General features: G+C 41.9%; 1 protein-coding gene across 3 annotated transcripts in view; it reads right to left on the reverse strand.

Moving 5' to 3' along the window:
* Positions 6,175-16,617, reverse strand: part of ERC2 (ELKS/RAB6-interacting/CAST family member 2) — a 456,034-nt gene continuing 445,591 nt past the window's right edge. For 2 of the 3 annotated variants that reach the window (XM_021409073.1, XM_021409075.1), the window contains exons 18-21: positions 15,440-15,574; positions 11,639-11,792; positions 7,580-7,698; positions 6,175-6,286 (exon numbers count right to left, since the gene is read on the reverse strand). The gene's annotated coding sequence lies outside the window, so the exon portion shown is untranslated. The remainder of the gene's footprint in view (positions 6,287-7,579; positions 7,699-11,638; positions 11,793-15,439; positions 15,575-16,617) is intronic. The other variant, XM_021409074.1, reaches the window with a different exon arrangement.

Below are 16,617 nucleotides of genomic sequence, written 5' to 3' on the forward strand. Positions count from 1 at the left end.
CACCCCGTGGCAGCGCTGGGTGCTGTCCGCGGGAGCCCCCCCGGGCGGGGTGGGCGCTGCGTGCCCCGTGCCACGGTGTTTTGTCGGGACCCGCGGGGCTGCCCCCGCACCCACGTGCGGGCGGTGCGCGGAGCACATGGCCGGGCCGGGGGGGCTGCGGCGGCGGTGCAATGTGACACAGCGTCGCGTACCGCGAGCCCCGTTCGCCGAACGCTGGGGGACGGAACGGCCTCGACGTTTTGGGTTCCTCCTTCTCCAGCGTCTTTTTCCGCTGTAAATTTGGCAGGTTGTTGACAAAGCTGTTCGGGTTCAATCACGCACGGCCCAATGAGAGGTGAAGGCGACGAGGGCTCCGCGGCCCCTTTGTACTTCAGAGCGGTTTCACCGTTCCGCAGCTCTCGGACAAAAGTTTTGCCTTGCGCCCGAGCCCGGCGCTGCTGACCGCGGGGGGTTTGAGGTGGGGGTGGGAGCATTATCAGAGCAGCGCTGGGAAACCCCAATAGACAGCGAGAGCGGTCCCGCTATCGGCAAATGCGTTCACTCTTTCAAATCTATTCCGGTGCAAAATCGCTTCTGCAGTCCGACGGTGCGGGTGGGGGGGTACGGCACAGCCCCGCTGCACACGCACCGGAGCCGCAGCTGTCCCCCCGCTGCGGTGCAGCCCGCCGGGTACGTGCTGTCCCCTGGCAAAGCTCCCTTCACCCGCAGCCCCTGGCTCCTGCCCCCCCGCAGCCCCGCACTGCGGCTCCTTTCGGTGCCCGGTGCGGGGGAGCCGTCCCATAGGGCATCCCCTGTTCGCTCCTCGGGTAATGAGGTGCGGCACCGGGCGCCCGGAGTGGGAAGTGGGTGTATAGGGGGAGGGGGAGATAAAGGGGTTCGTTGCTGTGGGGAAGGCCAACCTTAGTTTTATGCCTGGTAAATAATATTTTATTGCCTTTGGTTTACTGTGGCATTTCAATTATCCCCTTTAGGAGTCTGCAGACTGCGTGGGTTAAAGGTCATTTCTCAAATCACTAGAATTAGGAAAGAATAGCAGAAATCTGGAAAGAGGGGAGGAGCCGCGCCGTAAAACAGGAAAGATCGCCTGAAATCAGCTAATAAAGAGCCCCGAGCTGTTCCCGAGCGATGTTCGGCATCGGGTCATGGCATAATGCTGTGGGCTCGGCGGGCGCTGCTGTACACAGCAATCGGACTGGGGGACGAATAAATCACAGGCACATTTTCAAACCGTGGCTCACAGAAGTGGAAATAAAGGGCAGAAATCCAAACATCCTGCAAGGCCTGAAGAATTTTAATTTCTCCTCGCTATTTAAACCAGCTGGGTGAAGCTAGAGGGGGCCAGAGGGAGGAGCGCTGACGTTACAGGCATTGGTGCTGCCCAAGCTGTGGGTTTGTGGGGTTGCTGGTGATGGAGCACCACAGTTAATGGGACAGTTGTGCCATGTGCCTACTGCCAACATCCGAGCATTTTCATGAGGAAAAAAGAAAGAAAAATGAAAGAAAAACAAACAAAAAAAAATCCCAGACTGCTCAGTAATGCAATAGGAAGTGCAAAGGTGTTGGTGAATATCCAAACAACAGAAACCCAGAAGAGCAAAGCAGCTGATTATAGGGATGGAGGTCTGCCATAGCTCTGGTGGCTCAATAGTTCTCTGTAAGACAGAATTTAGTTATTTCTGGTATCTCGGATGGATTTCTGCCATTTTATTTTTTCGCAGAATAATGCTCTTTAACTAAGGACTGTCACACCAGAGCGCTGCGTGCATGTGTTCATTGCCGCATGCAGTGCTGCTGTGTGATTTCTGTCTTTTCACGCTGGCCAATGGCAAACAGCCAGTCAGAGGCCGATGGCACATGGCTTCATCACGAGGAACCTGTAGGGAAGCAGAGCTGTCTGGGAAAGAAGGTCATTTGCTGTGTGTCTCTTTAGGTCTTCATAGCATTTGTATCAATGACATAGGGAATATCATACATTGCACTGGAACCCTGTAAAGGCTGAACCCTCCTGCAGCTGCTTCAGGGTTGCTGTGCACAGTCCACCCACATGTATGGTTTTGGGGTGAGGGCCATGCACAGCACCACGGAGACCATGTGACAAAGCAGACAGGCCCTGCTGCTCTGAGCACCTAACGTGCTCTCTGCCCACCACCTGGGGACACCTGCCCAGGGGATCACTTTTCATTTTTAAGCTTCAAGAGACATAGATGTAACTGCCTTGAAGTAGTATGTGCATTTTCCTAAGGCTGTTTGCTTTCCTAAAACATGCAATTGCTTTCTTCTACAGACGCCCCTGTTGTGAAAAAGAGGGCTAAATTGCAAAAGAAATGCCAAAAGTGATTTTTTTTTTGGTCAAATCTTGCAATTATTTTTATGTTCCTATATCCTCAGCCCCTAGAAGTGAGAAATAGCATGAGAAACTCTCTCTTTAAATAATTGCTTTGTATTTCTGGCTTGCATGACAGCTGAAGAAACTTCAACAAGTGAAAAGACCAGAAGACAAAGAAAAGAGTGTGGATGTTATCCCCCGTCTCCCACCGCTTCCCCCAAATCCACGATGCTGAAAGAAGCCAGGACATCGGGGGCAGCAGCCACTGCAGAGCGGAGCCCAGCATCTGTCTTTTACAGCCGGAGTCCGATGGGGCAGTGGGATGCAAGTAAGGGGCAGCAGACAACAAAGGAAAGTTTACCATGTAGTGAAGTCGCACAGATTTGGTACATACACCAATCTACAAACCTGCAAAGACTGTGGAAAGGAATATACCACTTCATATATGAATTGATGATGGCTACTGCAATTTATTATTATCAGTAATAAACTGCCAACAGGTAGCCTCCTCAGAATACTCCACATTTCTTTGCATTATCAACTGGAGAAGGACAGTTGCAGACTCAATTTTGGTTTTTAATTTGCAAAACAGGTGAGTTTTTCTCACTCCATCCTCCCCTGCAGCCCCTGAACCTTGCTGCCGCTGCTGAGATCACAGCCGGGGTTCATTGCACAGGTGTATTTGGTCAGGGGGGAAAACACAGATCTGAGGGAGTTTGTTATGAAGATGGGAACTAACCAAAGGCTCTTGAAGCAGGATGCCCACAGATGCCACCGTCAGTGGGCACAGGGACTGACAGCAGTCAGCTCAGGTCATGTGCCAGGTGATCCAAAGACACCTTCTGCTGCACGCTGGTGCTGGTGCCTTGCAGTGATGTTGGCTGCTGTTTGTCGGGCAATTTCTGTATTCATACAGACCCTGAAATGGGAGATTCTGGCAATCTGCTCTGAAATAACAAGGCTGCAGAAGGTAGTCACAGGGTCACAGAATCATAGAATCATTTGCGTTGGAAAGGAACATTAAAGGTGGACACCAAAGAGCTCTCTCATGCCCCAGGAGCATTTGCTGCTCTCTCCTCCACCCTGCCCCGTCCCCTCACGCTGTGCCATACGAGCTCAGGGTCTTTATCTCGGGATACCTCTCCCGTCCATGTCGCAGCCATCCCCCTCCTGCCACCATGTGTCATTGGAATGTTTCAAGTAGCGAGTCTGGTTTACTTAAAGAATAGTGCTTTTAGAGGAATAATACTTTGCTTTGTTTCCATTAGGACCTTAAAAAAAACGTTTATGGGAGGAAAAATAAACAATCCCACCACCACTCCTTAACAACAGAGTACTTTCCCTCTCCTCATGCTACCAGCGCCTTCTTTCACTGAGGCCAAAGGCACCTCCCATAAACTCTGGAGGGCTCTTACAGGTTTCTCCTGAGTGGCCCGAGCCCACCTCTGCCCAACACACACATCACACATAAAGGTACACACAGAGTTCGTTCTCCAGAGATGACAGTGAAGGGAGCTCTGCCACGCCAGCTCCACACCAGCACAGGCACTGCTCTCAGATTTTACTGTTGGCAAACCAGTAGACCATGAGCAGGCATGAATGTGGGAAGAGGAAGACAGAACAGTGTACTGTGGGCGCCCCATGAGCATGGACCAGTGTGACAGCTGCTCCTGACATGGTCACAGCCATGTGCGTGGGGCTGTGTCACACCTGAGCCACACTGCTCCCCAGGGAGGATTAGCCAAGGATTATCCAAGCAGGATAACTGCAGGATTTGGGATCCCCAAAGTCTACATAGCTCAAGGAGGAATGTAGGTGGATGCTATCTGGTGCTCTGACCTGAAATATCTCTGAGCACTTCTTCAAATCTGTGCACACAGACATATCATCAGTAAGGCGTGTTTAAGAGTGAGAGGAGGGAGCCTGGTTAGAGCTTATATGACACTTATCTTAAAGACTGCTTAGATAATTCATCATTTCCTTAGTACTAAAGACATGTCATAACAGCTAAGCCAATGTGTATTTGCCTGTGACTGTTTAAAGCCAATACAATCCTGAGCATAGCTATCAGTCTATGCACCCCAAGCAACGTATCCGATAAATTTAACCCTATCTTTCCAGCTCCACAATAATCCGTGAACTGATTCTTACCAGTTATTTGTAATAACAGTGTGTGACAACTCATTTTAAGGAGATATTTAAGGTCTAGATTAACTCTGAACTTTTCATTTTCAATATTTAATTAGGCACTTTCTGACTTGCCCTGGTGGTACTCTCATCTCTACATTTTCTTGGAATGATTAAGGTCTCATTTCAGCCCTACATTATTTTCCTCAGTTTAAACAAAAATTGTGAAAACTTTTGGCAACGGCTCTGATTGTGTGAATGTTTGCCCACGGTGACTAACACAAGGTGCAGTGCAGCCAAGGGACCAGGCTGAGCACTCCCATGGGCGCTGAGACTCTGTACGGGGTCAATGCATGTAGACTTGGTACTTATGGCAAGTGCTTCCCCTGCTCAAATCACTAACTCATGCTTGAAGAGCTGGAAGTTCATTTTTCATTGACTTCCTTTCATTGTTTTCTGCTGTTTAAGAGCCTAAAGACTGTCACCTTTTGAGGAGTGACCTGACAAAAAATGCTCATGGTGTAACCTTGAAAGTGAAAGCACCCCATGCTTCGGGCAGGGCCTGCCAATGAAGCGAATGAGGGCTGCTACAGTGAGGGTTCTGCTGCTCTCCAGCCTACTTGTATTTGGGCAGAAAAGTCCACAAAGGGTGTATGTGTGCCTCTTGTTCTGGTTCTTCATTTAAAGGCAGAGAAAAATCATCCAAACAGTTTATCGTGCTATTGGAGATAGCTATTGGAGGTCTTCTGTTCTCTATAATGTCACAGAACACTGTCAGCCTTTTTGTCAAGTAGCTGTATTTTTGCTTCTGGGAGAGCATGACAGGTATTCATTACTGCCCAGTGGGTTTCTTTGAACAGCTGTAGTAATTGCCCAGCCCTGCCTCGTTGGCATCTGTCCTGGTCACAGCATTTCTTCCATCCGAGCAGGCTGGAATAACCTATAATTCAAAGCACAGCGGTGACTCCATGATATCACTTTTAACAAAGCAGACAAGCAAAGGAATGGCTACAGAAGTAGCCACTTAATTGCACGGTAATAGTCATCACACTCTAGTTTATCTGATCGTCTTTATTACGGATTGCCAGCTTAGCAACTTTTCTTTATTTAAGCAGCTATTGTGCTAATATCTTCATAAACCACTTCCTTCTAGAACATCTGAATCACTGAGTAGCTTACCCAGTGCAGGGGTGGAGGTACTGACCTGTGGCTTGAAGTGAACTCCATAGGAAAACAGAATCTCATTCATTTCTGCAAGGCTTTATGCAGAACAACTATTGTGCTTTCCTGATCAGCCACATGTGTTTCTATGGAATAACAGAAATGCCAGAGGCTAGTACTCTACCTACTTCTCAAGCAAAAGTGCATTTCCGTGCATTTCCGTCATCCTGTGACTTTATTTATTCTTTTTTTTTTTGACAATACTGGTGTGAGTGTCATATTATCATGAGTAGGATATCATGAGTGTTTCATAGAAATATGCTCTATTTATTTCCGTAGAAGCTAGTAACATTTCTTCCCTATCCCACTACACCTATTTGTGTTCCTTAGAAAAATATTCCCAAATTTTTCAGTATCTCTCTTCTTTCTCAAAAAAGTGCTTTAATTACAAATCCCAACATGACTCCCTATGTAGGAAAAGAAGAATATAGAATATACATTTTAAAAGTCACTTAAATAGTTAAATGTGTGACACAGCAGGGCTTTTTGCCACTAAGTATGTAGGGTGAATCTCTTCAATATACTGGACTTAATACTTGCCATTTGTAGAGGATTGGATATTGACAGTCCTGTCCCTGAGACCAGAATAGTTCTGGGGGGAGCGTTCTTTGTCTGAAATACAACATGAATAGCATTTTATTATACTGTGACCCTGTGACTATACAATCAGGAGGGACTCCTGGGGTTTATTTCAGCTGATTATGGAACACAGAGCAGAATATAGCCAGTGACCTCTGTAAATGATCACATATTTGACTTTTGGATAAGAAGTCATCTAGTCATAAATGATTTATCTAAAAGATTCTATCTGGTCTGAGACTAAGCTTCACTCAGCTGTATTAGCAAAGCTTGTAACAATTCATAAATTTCACATGCTGTACTGCTTTAGAAAATATATTTACATTTTATATTCTTTACATATATCTGGACTGGATTTTGAAAGCTAATTCAAAGTGAAATCAGATTTTTAAAATATTTGTCAAAAAGCTCTTCCTAAAAATCTGTTACTCATTTTATGTTGATGTCCAATGTTTAGTAAGAATTGGTAATCTTGTCTGTGTAGCATAGTTACAAAACTGTACTTCGATGCAGCACTAGAGGGAAGCGTCCTTTTCATCTTAATTCCTGTAATGCAAGGGGGATGTGCGTAACATCCAAACTATCACCTTTTCAGTGCCAGTTTGTTTATAACACAGCTAAAGGAAGCAGCTTTCACATGCTTTGGATACGCAAATAGGAAACAAAATCGCAAAGTACAACCATCTGATTTTATAAATTTGTCCCATTCCCCAGGTGCTTGACCTTCATGAAAGTACTGGGCTATTACCCATCCAGGCACCATTCCTTTCCTGTGAATTACTCAATTCAAACATCTCATTTGCTTTATTTTCAGGCTACAGTTTACTGTCTTTGTCACTGAGTAATCAAAAGACTTCTCAGAAGTGGCCGTGGTGTCAAGGTCCAACAGATCACTTTCAGAAAATGCCTTTTCATTCCAATTTTTCAGTCCCCACCCAGAATTTAACAAACACGCAGGGTCAAACGTCTCATAGTTTGTATGCAGAATTTAAAAATAATTATTGAGCCAAACTGAATAGGAAAGTGAGCGCTTAAGCACTGTCACTTCTGAAGAACCTATTTTAAAGTGCCTGATTCGCCCAATTCTCTGGGACACTCATGATGTATGAATGAATGTATTAGGAAAATACATGTATGAATGTATTAGGAAAATGTCACAAGGTTTTCTGTATTTCAGCCTCCGTTCTCCAAGATGCTGATTATTTTCAAATCCTACACAGCAAGTGATGGAAGGAGAGCATCATCACACAACACTGCTGAGCACAGGACCCATCCCATCAGGATAATCCACACCTGAAACACGTGTTTAATTTCAGTCATTCTTACCTTATGTGCCTCCTTCCACGTTGTGCGAAGTCCTCAACACACCTTTGGAGAAGATGGCAAAGCAGATGAAGAATCACAGATTCCTTCAAAACAGTTTTCAAGGACTGCATATGGTACTTCTGCATGAGGAAATTTAAAGCTAAAAATGGGAAAAGCACTGCAGAAAAGTAGAAAAATCAGATCTGCGTGCCCCTATGACTGCAATGGAGAAGAACAGATGGAGTAGCAGCAAAATGTAAACATTTTAACAAAATAATTCCCTTAGAGTATATATGTAAAGAACAGACATGGACAAGGACTAGGAGAGGTATAGTTATGATTGTGAGTGGTCATGTTAACCCAAAAAGGATTTACAATTGATTTCAGAACCTAAGTCCTGTAAAAATTTTACTCACAAGTAATTGCATTCTTCTTCTTTAAGTTATCTGGATGCTTATAGCCAAAAAATGCCAGGCACTGATATCTCTCATTCACGCACAAAGGATGATATTCTTTGAGGAATTCCTCCTGACTTCAGCAGCATCACTCCTGGAAACAGGGTGCTACTGCTCTCTGATTTTATATTCCTAAACTGTTTCAAAGACACTGGTCACATCACTACACATTCTCTGTGTCTTAGCACAGTAACTATATTGATTGCAATATGCTTCATATACAGGAAGGAAGATTGTGAGCTATTTTGGTTAATTTAGCTGTAAATTGCGCTAACTGCTGGTAATCTGGAAGAAAATTTAAGAATACCTGTACAATGCTTAGGTCTGATGAAGAGGCTTCCACCAGAATATTCTTTTTTTTTTTGTAACCAAGAACAAATTCCTTATCATACGAGCTGGACAGGTCTTTTCCTGTAGTTTTCAGACCTTGATGTTTTATTGACCCAACTCCTTGCTTCAGACTTGAGCTCATGTTCGCCGAGGAAGTACAAGTGGTAATTATGCAAGTCTTTCCTTCCCTGTCATAGGCAACATTCGCAAGGGAGATTTACAACCTTCAGCTTTCAGATACGGAGACTGGTTCTTTAACTCCAGTGAGAATAACTCTGACATGGTGAGTGGAATCTGAATTGGAACAAATCCTCTGGAAACTAGCTACCTGGACAGCTGCTCTGGGAGTCTGACAATATGTTTTTCCCTCTTCTTTTTCCTTTAGTAACCCCAGCTGAAAGGTCGGTCAAAAGTTGCTCTGTTTTAGAAAACAGACTCAGATATAATTCATTTTACTCCCTGAGGCAATAGCAAATTTATCTATAGCAATAGCAAACTAACCTACAGACTGAAGGATACTTATTCAGTTGTAACAAATACCATGAGATAAGTGAACATAAAGTGGAGACACTATAATGAGAGTCTGTGTTAAGAGTAGGTAGAGTGCTGACCTAGAAACACAGTCAGGACAACTATAAACAAAATAGATCGTAAATGAACATCTGCAATGAAACCTAAGATCTATTTTCTTATCACAAAGCATTCAAAAAGTCGGGCAGTTGGTTCATCTGAATTACATTTAGCTCAAATGTTGATAGATGGAGGAAATGGTTTGGCCCCATGCTCCTGTAAACATACACATGTGCTCCAGAGAGAAGAAAATGGGGTACAATCAGAAGCCCACTGTAAGTCAATAGTCTTTCAGTTCACTTCAGTAAACTTTGGGCGAGTTCCTTAATGCACAGCCTTATCATGACTGACAACAATCCTGCCTTCACACTTTCGATTGGTCTCAGAGTAGAGAAGGTTCAGAGGGCAGGACAGCCTTACATGAGGAATATGGCTGGTCCATAAGGACTGCACTTCTATGACCTTCAGTGGATTGCAATAGGGATCTTTTTATTGGAACAAAACAAAACCACTGTAAGAGCTCCAGGGCAGATCTGTGTTCTCTTTTGGCCTGTGTTAACCTCTAGCCAAAATCTGGCCATTTAAAAGAATGTTCTTCAGCTGTTTTTCTTTATTTTTAGAAGTTTAAAATGAAATATAAAGCTCATAATAAAATGCATATGAGGACACGAATCAACAGACCTGAGAACTATGTTAGGAATTACCAGACATATAGGTCTTCATTAACAAGGGTGTTCTTCTTGTGAAATTTTCTTGTATGCATGTTGTTGTTCACAATATTATTTATTTCTATGGTAACCAAAGCAGCAAATACAGCAATATTAGACAATAATATTAATAATAATAATAATAAAGCCTTATTGCAAAATAAGTTGACTAAGAGCCAAAACAGAGGTGTTTAGAAGATGGTGTAATTTGCTATAATAACTGTTTTGCTGCATATTTGGCAAGGCCTGGGTAACTCATTTGCAAGGAATGCATTTGTCCAAAATACATTCAAATAAAAAATAGTTATCATGCTACATTATCATGCATTCTCAAAGATATTTCCTTCCTATAGATTTTCCCACGACAAGAAGACTTCTCACTGAACTCAGGTTAACTGCAGACTGGCGGTTATTTCTCTTGTGCAGCCTTTCGAAAGTTGGTTAGGTGATGTGGAGCCACACATCATCAGTCCTTTGCTATCTGGAGCTATCTAACTTCCTCACACAGCCTCCCACTCGCCTCTCCGCTGTCTGCTCCATCTGGAGGGAGCTGGCTGCTCTCCTCCAGCCCAGCTCCCTCAGCGCGAGGCAGCCAGCAGCTGCCAGAACATCTGCTGTCTCCTGGCTTCTCTTGGGTGAGTACCCAAAGCATGGCCTTTCTAAAGTTGGACAGTCGCCTCCACTTGAAACTGGACAAGTTCAAAGTTCTTGGATTTGTCCTGAGATTTGCAGCTACATGGGAATATATGGCTTAGCCATTTGAAATACGCACAATCAACTGAGCATTTCAAAAGGATACATGTGTTGTAATAAGGATGCACTGATGTTCTGCCTCCTCTTCCCCTACACCAGTAGTGATCTGGTTTTAGAACATCATTATGCTGAAGGCAGAGTCATTATGAAGATTTAAGAAGTGGATGGAATGTAAAACCAAACAAAGTAAGTCCTTAATTCTGTAACTTTGCCCATCAAAGGTGGGCTTCTCAACAGGGCTGCCCCTGCACCAGTGCCTCTGGCTGTACAAAACCTGAAGTGTGCAGTGAAGGCTGTTCCTTGTGAAGGTAGAGGTTTCCTCCTGTTTGAAAAGATGCTTTGGAAGAAAAGACATTTTGTTTGAAAAGTTAGGAGCACAAAATAACATCACTGTAATCTTACAGGAGGGAAGTGTGCACAGCAGCCCCCACATCAGCTGTCTTTTTCGTATATGGGTAAAATCCTGCCCTGGCAACGTGCAGGGCTCCCACTGACTTCATAATGGGAAATCTATTGCTTATTTAGAGCTGACTTGGCTTCATTTAGAATGATTTAATACATAAGTTATTAAAAGTTTCATGTTTTAGAGAAGCGGTATCAACAGGTGAAATACAGTCGTGTTGCTCTTTGACCCTCTGTTTGCTCTTTCTGATGAGTTTCTGCTCAGTGTTCATAATTAGTGCAGTTGTTTCAGGATCCAGAGCTGGGCCTGGAGCACATTGGGGATGCCTGGGAGATGCAGGAGGTATTGAGCTGCCTTTATCTGATTGATGCTGGCACAGAGCTGTTTGGCACTCTCAGAGTGAGTCTGAACAGACATCTTGGCTTGAAGTACAAACCGACACTCGGCTTCATCCCCTGAATGTCCCCTATTGCTTGTGTGTTTGCTCACTCAGACCTCAAGCTACTTTGGCCTAAGTCTGGACTGAACAAACAGGCTCTCTTACGAGGAAACCTCAAGCTCAGAAGAGGCTGACTCTTACTCAGGCTCGCTCCAGGAGGGCTGGAGGAGCCCTTGACTGTATGAACTCGAACTTCAGTGTGAGGTGTGCTACCAAAGGCCGCGGTTCCTGCAGCCAGAGTTGTGATCCCAGGAGCTCACCACAGGGTCCTGCCTCCTCCAGCGGCCCTCAGGGCCCTTCTGGAGAGGAAGGACACTCCTTGCTGACAAGTTTCTCAGAAAACAGGCATGAAGAGCTCTCTAAGTCTTCCTCAGATCTACTGCCTTCCTCCCGTATGGCTTCGTGCGATGCGTGGGCACTTACTGTGTCCTTTGGGAGCAAGGAGGAGCTGCCCTCAGTGCAGGAAGGATCGTGTGAGGGAACACCACCGGTGTGCTTCCATCGGAGCGGGACAAGAGCCCCGATACCAGCGCTGTCTGAACACAGAACAAGACAGTCGTGGAAAACTGCAGCAGGTCTAGAAAGGAGATAGAAGCGATCGCTACTCAATTTATAGCATCACATCCCAAAATTAAGTAGGCGTAAGTCAAATGCATGAAAAATGTATATTTAGCTGTAGCTTAAAGTGAAACTTAATACCTTATGTTAGCGTATAGTACTCTCTTACCAAGAAAACTAATTTATAGGCAAAGAAACAGAGCTTAAAACTAAGAGACTGTGTTTTTAAATAACCTGAGTAAAATGCATACTTAGTTACCTTTTATTCTCCTGCTGTGTGTGCCCTGAGCTGGCCCGGGGAGTTCTATGAGGTAAGAAATTCCTGCTCAACAAAAGTTCCTTTTCTAAAAAAAGTGAACATAATGGAAACGGGGAACCACTTACCAGGCAGCTGAAAAAGGAGCTGACTGTGCAGAGAATTTCACACCTTACGGCTTTTGGTCAGTAAAGTACATAAACAAAATGTAATTTTCTATGCAATTACAGAGGGTCACACAAGAATATTATGTTTTAGAAACCCACTCAAAAGCATATTGCTCGCTAAGAGCCCAGTCCGGAAAATGGTTACTCACTTTAGTAAAGTTGCTCGTAAGCATTTCTGGGAGCAGGGCCTAGGAGACATTCTCCTTGTTATGCTTTCTTAAACAGTTTATGTGATAGTAACAACAGGAAGATAAATTACTTTGAATGGTAGCAATTAGAGAAATAAGGAGTGTGATAGATTTACCATGTGGAAAACATCTCTCACACATTTTCATACAGTCATTAAAAGTAGTTTTAATGACACAACACTGATTTCAGAAAGAAACAAAGTTTATTTGATGAATATAAACAAGATGATCAACACTAAATACTTCCCATACACATGATAACAATGTTATGAACTCTAAATACCTTGGTACTTTACACTTCTACTAGACATTAAATTACAATGACTGTCTAATACATGCCCACTGTTAATTTCTAGGAATTCCTTAGTTTCATATCGATATCCTTAACCACATATCAATATCACAATCCAGAACATGCCACTCACTTCAAAAAAGTATTACAAGAAGCACTATCAAATGAGGATCTAAGGATATTAGGGAATACTGACCCATTGCTGCAGAACATCACATTCAAACGTCACCCTACACATACAAAAAAAAAACATTGCAGATATAGTTTGTGTCAACACATCTGAGGTCTTTTCATAAACACTGTTTAAAAAGTAAATTGAAACTCACTTTCAAATGAAAGTCAATGTGCAGGTACGTGCATACTGGATACACAAAGTTCATTAAATACAAAATTCATACTGTACATTTAAATGAAAGAAAGAATGTGCAGTACAAGACTGATCTCACATTAAAATAATAATCATTATCTTAAATGTTAACCAAAAGTTGGTTTGCTTCTTCACACTTTGAGGGGGAAAAAAACTACCAAACATCGCTCAAATAAAATATTTCCCAACATCACAGTGTTTATTGTAAACCCCGAGATTCTATTTTAGTATATGAAAAGATTTTCCGCAAACATCGCTGAATATCACATGAAATGAAAAAAAAGGAAAAGGAAAAAGAAAGAAAAAGAAAGAAGCAATGTTAGAGTTTTCCTCTTTAGGGGCTAAACTGTAGGCCCTGATAAAAGTTTAGATCAATACTCTTACCAACATGAATGGAGCAAAAATGCCCCTAAAGTAATATCTGTGACAAAATTGGCACATACATATAAATATCTAACTATACAGCTTTGCATCTGACCCTATTTCCCCCTAGGTTATTTCCTACTTCAAGTATTCAGTTGCAGAGTTAAGGTTAAGACCTGATTGTAAGAGACACAGACGATTGTCCCCTACTGTGACAACAAATTTGTCACAAGAAACTAAGCTTTGTTGTCTGAGTTTCCAAGTGCAACATTTGTCATATGTGCTAAATATACTCCCAAAAGCTTTGCTGTTTCAAAACAAAGATCAAAAATGCCATTGATAGTTAAAGGACAAACTTTTTAAACATGAATGAAATTTGGATTATCTATGCTATACTAATTCTATACATTTTCTATCTATGGAAAACAGTAGCATCCAGCAGGACTCCTGCTCAAATGAATTGCTCTTTGACTGCACCAAGAATTACGGTACAAATAAATAAAATATCATCTCTAGACAATCATTTTAAAGGGCTATATGTATGGCTCATGGAGGATGTTTAGGGTTAATTGCACCACAGGTTCAAAAAATATTCTTTCTAAATTCAGTGCAAGACTTTAGGATTATCCACTTAGATTTTTCTTTTTTACAGCAGCAAAGAAAAACTACTAAGGATTAAGGCCACCCATGCTTAAATTTATTGTTTGTCCTTTAAAAATGCATCTATTCTATTCCCACTCCCATCACCATGGAAGCATTTCTCCCATGGACAAAAAGATGCCTCAATAAAACAGCCAAACATTTGCAGGTTTGCCAGACTGACCAAAAATGTTCATGGAGTCACAAGGATCCTCTCCTCGAGAAGTGGTAGAGATTTAACTATCAGTTAACATTCTCTCACTGAATGTAAATGACTTCACGTTTTTATTTTTCCCTTGCATGTGCTTTAAATTTATTTTACTAGATGTATTTTGGTGATTCAGACAGCCTCTATGGGCTGTTTGTTCATTGCTATTTTCCTCTTTAACATCTAAAAGTCATTGGGATCCATGTTGGAGACTGTTTTTCAACGCAGATAATGACAACAAACAGTTCCTCATTTACAGGAGACCTAGTGCATATACTGTATTCACAGCAATCTTACTTTATTTTTATTTTTTTAAAGAGTCCCAGCTTTCATTGTTGAAGATCTGTATGCATTTGGATGGTAAAAGGTTGATACATCCTTGTGTATATGTCCATATAGCCCATATATATACAAACATATGTATTTATATATGCCTCAAGCTTTTACCATCCAGGAATAGATACATCTTGTTTATAATTGTATATTTATGATCAAATTAGATGTCCTATGCATTGTCAGAGACACACACCATATTTTCATAAAGTTGCCATCAGTTATAAGTACCAAAAATTGATTTCATTTCCAACCTGGCCCAGAGCTTAATACCGGTTATACTTTCAACGTGATTTTTTTTAATTCTGTTTTTGTTGCTGTTTTTTTTTGTTGGTTTTCATTTTGGTTTGTTGTGTTGTTGTTTTTTTTATTATAATTATCGGTAGGTATAAGAAAACAGAGGAGGGTAAAGGCTTGGTTTTATTTTTTTTTTGAGAAGCCCACATCTAAATTGGGTTTAAGATTAATGCCAACACCCTTTATATAACATTTTACTAATACCTCTTTGATAATCTAGTGCAATAGAAGTTTTAGAATAGACTAGGTAAAATCAGCAAATGCAGATACCATACCTAAATTATCTACACCTGAATTACTTATTAAAATCAATATCAATTTACCAAAAAATAGTTACATAACCTGATTAACTGAACTTCATTAAACAATAATATTCTGAACACTTGGTTTGTTTGTGAAAACAATAACTTGCAAGACCCATTAGAGATAGAAATAAAGCTCTTGTAATTTCTGCTTGAGTCTCCTTCATTGTTTTCCAAAGTATCTAATTTCATAGCAGACTACAAGAAATAATGGAGAAGATGCCAATTAATGCAGCATTTCATTAGATATCAACCTTAGCATTCATTTTCTGCATCTGTGATCTTCTCCAGGATATCATGGTCATGTTTGGAGATCCAATGCAATAGATTATCATCGTTACTTTCCAGTGCTACATTTTTTCTTCCTCTTTCACTAGTTCCTCTGACAACTGTAACAAGGGAACAAAATACTCCAATTAATAAAACGTTTCAAGCAACAACATCCTAGTTCTCATCTGATCAAGCTTTTCATAGACATCAGTGGATATACTGCTTTTCTAGGGACTAAGGATTAAGTGAGGATTTAATCTGATTTGAACCCACTTGAAACACTTAAAGGGTGGTGATCTCTTCTACAGATGATTTGTATGACAAGATTTCCCCTAAATGGGAAAGATTTTAAATTCCAAATATATGAAATTCTGTTGGGCTTGTGATTCTGCAAATGAGTTTTCTGGTCTTCTATACAGGCACGGTAGCTTTGAAGTAGAAATGTTATTAATGAACCTAAATGTTTCATTTGCAAACCAAAGGAATTGTCCATTTATTTCTGCCATGCAGTCAGTGTCGGTTGTTCTCCATGGCTGGCACTGCTGATATCTAGGGGAGTGCTAAAGGGAACGGTGCAAGCCTGAGTCAATCAGTGGAAAGTGTCTTCAGCTGCTCATGGGTTTGGAAGAGGCTCTGTCTGATTGCAAGTGACTGTGGTGTGAGGCCTGAATGATTTGTATTGTTACACCAGCTCGGTTGCAAGCAAACGGTTCAGTATTCTTTAACAGAGGGTAGTGAATTAGTCTTATTCACAGTATCTCAGATGAGTGGGAGGAATTAAACGATTCCATTGCAAGGCAGTTGTTCATTTATCCACTGACTTTGTTCCTAGAGAAGTGGAAATGCATTATGCATGGGACTCTCCGCTGCTAAGCTGGCATTTATGTAAGCAAAGAGGTTTCCAAAACATCCGTTTTTATAAAAAAGAAACAGCTGCTGAATTTTTACACTTTTTTATCCAGCTGAAAAAGTGTTACGTTTTGTAAATGGAACTTTTTGACTAAAATGCCTCTTTAAATTCTAGTAGCTAATATTTAGCACAGTAATTACGCTATGAGTAAAGTGCAACTCTTTGTATAGAATGCAGACAAATAAACTTGCAAATCATTTTCAATCCCCATTTTTCAGTTCATGCCTCTGTGGCAACCACATATAACGGTTT

Source organism: Numida meleagris, chromosome 11 (genome assembly GCF_002078875.1).
Source record: "Numida meleagris isolate 19003 breed g44 Domestic line chromosome 11, NumMel1.0, whole genome shotgun sequence".
In the NCBI taxonomy this organism is placed as follows: Eukaryota; Metazoa; Chordata; class Aves; order Galliformes; family Numididae; genus Numida; species Numida meleagris.